The sequence below is a fragment of the Bactrocera neohumeralis genome, chromosome 5 (genome assembly GCF_024586455.1).
Source record: "Bactrocera neohumeralis isolate Rockhampton chromosome 5, APGP_CSIRO_Bneo_wtdbg2-racon-allhic-juicebox.fasta_v2, whole genome shotgun sequence".
In the NCBI taxonomy this organism is placed as follows: Eukaryota; Metazoa; Arthropoda; class Insecta; order Diptera; family Tephritidae; genus Bactrocera; species Bactrocera neohumeralis.
The window spans coordinates 71,699,354-71,708,920 of record NC_065922.1 but is presented as its reverse complement, the minus strand read 5'-3'; positions in this window follow the sequence as shown (position 1 = coordinate 71,708,920).

Here is a 9,567-nt window from a genome sequence, read left to right as displayed (position 1 = left end):
CGTGGCCAACTTAATACACCTGGTTTAGGGCATAAAAACGGCTGCAAAGCGTTAACGAGCCCCCAATAACCAACAACGGCGCGGCGCCCAACTGAAATTGTGTTGTTAATTTTGTGTGCATTGCTGTTGTTGTTGTTTTAGTTTTGGTTATTAGCCTTATTTGCTGTTGCTGCATGTTGTTAGCAACATATTTTTTTGTTTTGGGTCAACATTTTTGTTTTCATTATGCCTTTTCAACACTACAACAATATTTATTAGTGTCTTTGTCGTTGTTGTTGCAGTTGTTGTTGGCGTTGCAAGTGTGGCGCCAAGGCCCCACACGTTATTATTAATTTGTAAATTACCTGTTGCGAGTGAAATTGCTCGAACGCTGCGCTACTCACAACCTTCCACGCTCCTTCCCCCGCGAGACGGCCAGCCACTTAGAGATATTTCGGTATGTAGTCCCAACTAAAGTGGTAGATGTAGATAGAGATATGCATAGAGTTGACGTTAAGCCAATTTGCCGTATGCTGCCAAGCACCTGATCGCGGCGAAGATCCGTCGAAGGATAAACGGAAGATAAGCCGTGGCTAGCTACAGCGAACGAGACGAATGTGAAGAAAGAATGGACAATTTCCCTATGTAGACACAAATTTATTTATTGTTAATTGGTCTAAATTAATTTTAATGTGTAGTGGTGGTGCTTAATTGCGAGATATTCTATTATTAGACATTTGCCATATTAATTATTTATATTTGAGGGTTCGTTAATTGAGCCGCGATGGAATGGACAATAATTTCAATTACTTAGCCGACTCTTTAACTGCCTCATTCGACTTAAATGTTCAAACGGCGAGTGACTTTTTCCAGTTTAGAAATAGAAAGAAGACGCACAGAGCCAAAACTGGTGAAAACGGTGAATGGAACAAGACTTCGAAGAAGAAATCGATCAATTTGAACGGTGGGACGGCAGAGATGTGAGCCTGTGCGCTGTGTGGACGGAATATCACTCCAGCTTGAAAAGCGAGTATAGTCTTGTTTGCAAATCGATATCGAATAGACAGGCACTGTCACTTTTTTGCCTTCGCCAGGAAGTCACTGCAGACCGCACCGGCTAAAACGCAGAAAACTAACCCCTTTTCTTACCAATAGGATAGCTTTCGACAGCTATGTAGTAGGTTCACCGCATGAAGTTCACTTTTTCGACTGTATCTTAGTCTCTGCTGTACACCACTGAATCCATATTTCCTGTAGACACTCCTTTCAATAGCGCTTGAAAAGCATCAAACCCTGTTGTAAAGTGTTCTCACGGTCGCACCTGTTGTTCGAAGTGAGCAAACACGAGGCTCATGGCTTCCAACGGCTTTCTAAGGGCCAATGGTTCTCGGAGCGTAAGTCCACGCGGGCTGTCTGAGCTATCACCTTCAATTAGCTGTCTGTCAATACGTAGAGTGGTCACGTTATCCTCCGTGGTAGCCGTTTCCTTTGATTCAGTGTACAAACTCGCTTCCAAAAACAAAACCGATTCGACTGCTACCCTTGCGATAGTGTCACAAACAGGCCTAACGACTCAGAGATCTTAAACTTTCTACAGGAAGTTTCGGCAAAATCTCTCTCTGCTACCTAGATGAACGCCAAATAATGCGAAAAGAGACGGAGAACAACAACTTTTTCTTAAGTATTGTTATTGCGGGCAAGTCTTGAGTTGAGACCATGGAAAGTTAAGGAAATTAAGGATTGGTTACGATATCTATCCCGAAAAAACTGTGAAGAGAGTATACCTAGAAGTTGGATGGCCGTTCAAGAGTTCTTGCAATGAAATCAGAGAGCTTTCAATAACTGAACTGGCTACCTTTTCTAATGGATCGAGAATATCGGACTGAATTCAATTTGAACTGCGGCATAACTGATGTATGATCAGCAGATCAGATCTTTACTTAAGTGAGATCGTCTATTTCTGGCTCTAACCACGGTTCAGTTTATTGGTATGCTTAGAACAATAGCTGATGACATTATCAAAATAGAATACTTAAAATTTACTTAGTAAATTCCTTTGCTGACGTTAGAGTGGTTGGGTCTTTGATTGGATCAGACGATTCTTAAGATTTACATTCTACACATATGAAGAGTTTAAGACTGGGTACTCTACTCTAGTCTAAACGATTGTATTTCTTGGAATATTCGGAAGCCTCTAAGTTCCATTGATGGCGAACAAAACGAGTCTCGACTTTGTTTGATTGGATAATCCATTTAGAGTAACACTGATTATTTTAGTATAGAAGATTACTCTAAGTTCTGCTTTCTCAAAGATGGACAAAGAAGCGAAGCAAATAAGTCTGGTAGTGAACGAACAAGGACCAAATTCTACAAGTCACTCATCATACCCGTCCTGCTATATGAAGCAGAAACATGGACGATGACAACATCTCATGAGTCGGCGTAATGAGTTTTCGAGAGAAGGGTTCTGTGGAAGATGTATGGTCCTTTGTGAATTGGCAACGGTGAATACCGCAGTCGATGAAACGTTGAGCTATACGATGCCATTGGCATAGTCCAGCGAATTATGAGACAGCGGCTACGCTGGCTAGGTCATGTCGTCCGAATGGATGAAAACACTCCAGCTCTGAGAGTATTCAACGCAGTACCCGCCGGGACAAGCAGAGGAAGACCAGGTGGAGAAGGATCTGGCTTCTCTTGGAATCTTCAATTAGCGCCAAATATTGAAAAGGGAGAACGGCTGACGCGCTGTTGTAAGCCCGGCTAGTAGAAGTAGAGGAAGTTTACTGGAACACAAACATTTTTCTCAGAACCTCAAATGAACCTTCTAAAATCCAGCAGCAAGCCTCATGTGCGCCTAAATTAAGAGCTTGCTATGAAATTAATTGAAGATGTCAGCGCACTTTTCTTAAATCACAACATACCGTTATTTACTGGCACAGCGTTGATAAGACCACACCCCCGTTAGCATGAAGAGCACATAATTGAAAGCAGCTCGTGTGGTCATTCGCCTTACGGAGCGCTGCTAACAAGCTGCACATAATCGCCCGAAAATGAGGAGCGAAAATGAAACTAAATAATTAAATAATACAAAAGAAGCAGGAGGCGAAGAGAAAACCAAATTAAAATCTTATAAAAAACATTCTAAAGAAGATCTCTCTATTAAAATTGTGCGCAGCGTAAGCCAAAGCAAGTGGTGGTGGCGTGGTAGTGGCCTAGCGGCGCGTCCAAACCACGAGACCACACCAAATTTAATTGCTGCGCATGCGCCGCTGCCGTAAACGGACCACTTGTTAATTTCGTGATTACATTTTCGAACATCTTCTCTACTACTTGTCTTCGTTGTTGTTTGCTGCTTCGTTTGTCGTGCGGCGCATTAACGAGCTGGTCAATTGCCCGGCCACACATCAAAAACTTAATAACTTCTTCAACTTCAGCCAGCAGAAAGTCCGAAAATTGTAATAAGAATAAGCGGCAGAAGAAGCAGCGTGTGCGCATGCGCAGTAGAACCTGCTGCCAGCCAGTGGGCGCCAAAGCACGCAAGCCAATCAATCGGTTTTGCCAGTTTTGGGCCGCAACCGTATTTGTGGTAACGGTGTTGAAGTAGGTGGTCGTCTCTGGTGGCGGCGTAGCAATGCCGAGCAACACAGCCCAGCTGGCGCGAGTTGTCAGCGCGTACGCTGATGAATTGCGCCCGAAACGGCACTAAAATTAAATAATGAAAATATATACAAAGACAAATTATATTAATAATGAGTTCATTATGGACGAATGGCAAACGGCAGTTGATTAAATGAAAGGAAGCGCAAAGAAATGAAGTCGAGATGTGATTTACAAACTGCGTGAGACCACACACGCCCGGTGTGGAGACACTGAAAAAGCTTTCGGCTAAGACCATGCTTTTATTGGACTTAAATTTCCGGAAGCACGTTGGTGGAGGAAAGAGGAAATGGCAATAATGCGTTAATAATAAAATGAGAACCGAAAGAAAAGCGAGCCACACACGAAACTTGAACCATTTTCGGCATTAAACAGCTACCGGAAGTTTACTACAAGATCGGTAACCATTTTTAACGCTAAATATCTTCCGGATGAAGAAAAAAATTGATCGAAACGCTAATCCATATAAGCTCTGAAGCTCAGAATACCTCGAAAAAAGGAAAGACCAAGAATGATAAAGTAATAATCTCAAGTTCCATAATGCCACTTAAACTTGAGGTCTCTAATATCAAATTTTATCTCCGATTTAGCTTTAGCAGACTTTCATAAGAGCTTCAGTACTTTTCAGGATATACAGTAAGACTTAAGTTTTTAGGAATAGAAGAAGTTCTTAAGAACTGCCAGAACGAGGGAACTTATGAGTATCACAGTTTTCCGAAAAAAGCTTATCCGATTAAGCTGTAGAAGACTTTTGCAACATCTAAAATATCCATCAGAAGATTTAGTCAATCTGTCAGACGTAAATTTTCAAGATTACGGGATGTTCTTAGGAATTTCCAAAGCAAGGGAACTTCAGAGTATCACAGTTTTCAATAAAATGCCTCTGATTAAGCTGTCGAAGACATTTCGGAGATCTAAAGTAGCTTCCAAAAGCTCAATATGAATTTAGAAGAGCAACAGCCTTTCACAATATTTATAGTAATTAACAGTTGTTGCTTTCGTACCGACTGAAGTTATTCCCAATATCATTTACAGAAATGTTGTCGATTTTAAAGTTCTTGGCTGGATAAAAATCCGATTTACTTGCGGTTACAGAGACCTGACGGACGTGAGAACGGAAAAGCTTTGATAATACTTATAATACCAAAGTCTGACAATACCGAAAACCCTATGGAAGTTTTCTGGAAATCTACAACATTGTTCTCTTGATTTCCTCGAAGGATTGTCAAGTTACATAGATAAAGATCTCTATCAGAATTCCGTCAGATATTGAGGTTTGGAATTATAGATATTTGAAGTATGACATGGATCTGCTTCTCTTTTCAATTGAAATCCAACCATTGGACCTTATAACGAAACCTTTCGGTACAGACCACCTTGCATCTCATGGTTTAGTAAATGCAGATGAACTAATTTTCCAAGAACAGACTTTGCTTACAAGTTTTGAGAATCCCGCGGCGTTACGCATGTTTCGAGTCGGCCCAAAAAATAGAGAACGGGAAGGAGAATGGTTGGAGATTATTTTTACTAGCTTATTGTAAGATGGGTGAGTATTTTGAAGCAGTACTTCAGAAATAGTGAGGGCTGCTTAGTTTGCTATACCAAAAGATATTGAAGAAGATTCTTTTTTCTCCTATAAGCATGCCGCAGAGTCGCTCCTTTGACAAACGATTAGCATAACGGTACCTAAATTTGATTTGTAAATTCTATTCTGAACGTACCGAACACTTTGTATTCACTTGCCTCAACAAAGAAGGCATGTTGCAAGAAAGTCATGTTGCAAGAACCTCGTCTTTTTCATGTTTCCCTAATTTTCAAACTCGAAATGAAGACATCTCTTAAACAACAACAGCAATAACAGCGACCAGCAAGCCACAAGCTGCTACGCGGGCGCACTTACAGACCGCATGGCCAAGCTGTAACGTGTGTGGCAACAATGTTGCAATTAGAAAAATTGCTAGTTATTACAAAGTGAGCGCTAAGCGTCTAGTTTCTTTTTTTTGTTTTTGCTGCCACTGCTGTTGTAATTTATGTCACGAATTTGTCTAAGCTGTTGCACCGCCTGCCATGCCACCAATAGCAGCGGCGATCTCCGGAGATCGCCTGATCGCGCATTTCACAATTTCTGCTCCACTTTCTGCTGATGTTTTGTCATGGATGAATGGTCGGTAGTTGTTGTTTTTGTTGGTGAAGTGTTGTTGTTGTTTTTATTTTTTGTTGTTATTGCTGTTTTGCAGCTGCTGGTCTTCTAACAGCGACTTTTCGTTAGATTGCTTGCTCTTTTTTTATCCACGCGCTACACGCCGCCGTTTATGTTGCATGCAACAAACCAGGAAACTCAACGCCACTGGTGGAGCAGGCAGCGGCAAAGCGGAAGAAGCACTCCAAGAGACAAAAAAATTATACCGAGCTGCTTGTACCAGCAGCAGGAAGTTCGACAGGCAACAGTTGTTAGTAACAACAACAACAACAGCATAACCACGATTACTTTTAAGCAAATTGCGCCACAACAAATATCGCCTGACTGCACGCTTGACTAGCGGCAGACAAGCAGCCGACTCGCAAGCCAGCCAAATGTCGCAACAACACCAGTAACAACAACAAATTGAGACAGCTTAGAAATAAGCGCAAAACAACAATAACAACAACAGTGTAAGTACATCGGTAGCCAGCGCCGCCATTGGCTGAGTGACAAGTGGCACGCACGCACGCACGCACGCACGCAATACGCAGTTGCTGCGTGTGGCAACAACAACAACAATAGTAATAATGAAAAGCGTCCCATTAGTTGCTGTTTTTAGAAAATATTAATAAGTCTCCACTAAAAAAAATTGAAAAATATTAAAAAGTATAACATGAACAACAACAACAGCAAGCACAACAATTTCATGCACCAATTACGCGCCACAAATGAAATTCTTTCTAATTTGCAGTTGTGGCATAGCGACGGCGCGGCTCCACACACTACATACATACATATATACTTATGTACATATGTTCAAAAAAAAACTATTTTTTTAGTAAAAGCAATTTCCTGGTCAGCATGATTTACAAAAAAAAAGTTAATCGATAAAAAAATTTAAATAAAAAAGTCAATTTAAAAAAATTAAATTTTTTAAATAATTCAAAAAATTATTGCGTAATTTTATATTTCCAATTTTATTAATAATAATTATTAATTTTATTTTTTTTTCAAATTAAAAATTTTTGAGAATTGAAATTCTAGAAGAATTTTCATTTAAAAAAATTAAATGTATGATTTTTAGAAAATGTTTTTTTTTATTCAAGAATAATTGTACAAAAATATTTCAGAATTTACATAAATTGTGCTATAATTTTCATTGGGAAATGATAGTCGCTGCCCGGTTAACTGATGCCTTCGTAAGAGTAAAGGCTGCTATCACCGCCGTCCGAGAAGTGTGAAGGATGGGACAAGGACTGAGGTGAATGCGGGATTCGTGGTAGAAGAGAGACTCCGTCGGTGAGTCCTGATATTGAACCCGGTGGCTGAACGTCTAGCCACAATCCACATCAAAGCGAAGTTCTTCAACATATCGCTGATTGTGCTTGGCGACTTTAGCGCCAGGGTGTACAAAGAAGATTTCTTTGGCACGACGGTTGGTAAATTCAGCTTCCACGAGAAAAAATCCCCAAATGGGTTGAGGCTGATCGACTTTGCTGGGACTCGAAATATATCTTTAGTACTATGTATATTCCAGCATAGGAAAATTCATTCAGCTTCCTGGCCACCAACCAGATCGATCGTGATGTGATCGTGCAGCCCGCCTCTGTGCAGCAAAAACGAACGTCCACAACCACAAGGAAGGTTCGACGTAGAGAAGCTTCAGTCACAACAGATAGCCGAACGATTTTCTACCCGACTTGCACTCTTGCTCTGTGACAGCACTCATCAGCCACTCGGTATAAAGGAACTGTGGGATGGCATTTAAAACTCCTTACGTACAGCTGCAAACGAAACCATTGTTTTTCGGGCAAAGAACAGCTGGTACGATGAGCAGTATCGATAGATATCGAGATTTGAGGAGGAAAGCCACTCGAATTTGCAGACAAAAATAGAGATAGGCCGAAATACGTGAGTACGAAAAGCATGACAAACTGGCCGGGGTAATTCTCGAAAATTCTACGAAAAGATGCGGTACTCTTGTAGAACCCCCAGAGGAGATCTCTTGACTGATGCCCAGAACAAAATGAAATTGTGGAGGGAACACTTCTCCAACTTGTGAATGACAGTGAAAACATAACACCAGGAGATGGTGAACCCGATTCCCCTAATCGATAACGATGAAGCCGACGTTCCATTGTCCGCCCATGAAGAAGCTCGAACAAGAACAACAAAGTGGCGGTGGTCGGTGGATTGCCAGCCAAGCTATTCAAATACGGCGGCAAAGAACTGATAAGCAATACCTAAAGCTCCGTCAAAATCGATATACCAAACGAGGTTTCAAACAAAGCCACTCCCTATCGTGCGACTGGAGAAATTAATTCAAACTGCAGAGCTGAATAGAGAATGTACGACCTTTTAAAAGAGTGTGCAACTTCTGGCGTACGCCAATGACATCGATATCATTGGTCTCAACAATCGCTCCGTTAGTTCTGCTTTCTTCCGTATGGATAGGGAAGCGAAGCAAATGGGTCTGGTAGTGAACGAGGGCAAGACAAAATATCTCCTGTCATCAAACAAACAGTCATCGCACTCGCGACTTGGCTCCCACGTCACTGTTTACAGTCATAACTTCGAAATCGTAGATAATTTCGTCTATCTTGGAATCAACATTAACATGAACAACAACGTCAGCCTCGGAATTCAACACAGAATAACTCCTGTCAACAGGTGCTACTTCGGACTGAGCAGCAATTGAGAAGTGAAGTCCTCTCTCGACGAACAAAAACCAAATTCTATATGTCACTCATTATTCCCGTCCTGTAATACGGTGCAGAGGCATGGAGGATGACAACATCTGATGAATCGGCGTTACGAATTTTCGAGAGAAAGATTCTGCAAAAATTTATGGTGCTCTGCGCATTGGCAAAGGTGAATACCGTCGTCGATTGAAGGATGAGCTGTACGAGAATATGACGACGTTGGTATAGTTCAGCGAAATAAGAGACAGCGGCTACGCTGGCTAGGTCATGTCGTCCGAATGGATGAAAACACTACGGCTCTGAGAGTGTTCGACGCAGTACCTGCCGGGGAGGAAGAGGAAGACCTACAGTCTTTTTAAAGACCAGGTGGAGAAGGACCAAACTACACTTGGAATCTACAATTGACGGAAAGGAAGAATGACTGGCGCGCTGTTGTATACTCGGCTATAATCGTGTAAGCCAATAAAGAGGAGGAATACTCTTACAAAATGACTGATAGTGTCATGAATTGTGCGCACAAATAGATAGACAATAAAATCATTGTAGACTGTCTAATACATATATTCAATATTTTTTTTTTAAGTTTTTCCTTATCTTTTTACTTTTTGTTTACCGTTATTATACCCTACATATTTCAATAAAGAAATTCGGTAACCTTTAGCTCATACTACAGGCACTGGCGCCTCCAGACAGCGTTGAGCACAGATTCATTTCTCACAATATAAAAAGTAAAAACTTTAATAAAAAATTTCATTCTTCTACCACTTGCGGCAGCTACAAATAGCCGCCGCGCTGAACTGTAGCTGCCAACCAAGCCATCAACATTGTGATTTTCTGACATTTATGAGTGACGTTTGTGTGCCAAGATGCGATATGAGAGTAGCGCCGCCGACGCCGCCGCCGTCAAACAGTAGTGACAACAATCAACACAACTGAAACAACAATCGTACATCTCGCATATTATGGTGGCATGATAAAATCAACGCCAAAAATCACAAAACGCAGCGCACCGTATGCTTTGCCACTGTGCGGCAAGCCCTGGTG